This window comes from Penaeus monodon, chromosome 21, assembly GCF_015228065.2.
Source record: "Penaeus monodon isolate SGIC_2016 chromosome 21, NSTDA_Pmon_1, whole genome shotgun sequence".
Lineage (NCBI taxonomy): Eukaryota > Metazoa > Arthropoda > Malacostraca > Decapoda > Penaeidae > Penaeus > Penaeus monodon.
Genome location: NC_051406.1, coordinates 26,556,526 through 26,556,760, shown reverse-complemented (window position 1 = coordinate 26,556,760; position 235 = coordinate 26,556,526).

Genomic DNA, 235 nt, shown 5'->3' with positions numbered 1-235 from the left:
CTGTAAATTTGGAGAGTTCATTCAGTCATTGCCTACCTCTAAAACTCTGATGCTAAAATCTCTCTTATATAAATATTTATTTAGTCAAAGATTTTCTCATCAGAGGAAAAAGGGCTAGATCCTAAATTAGAATACAGCAATCTTGCAGAGAAGCAAGGTTGAAAGGAGCCATAGGGTTTAAACTGCGAGTGGGTTTCAGGTGAGGGGGAAGCGCGGCCCAGGGGCACTTCTGCAA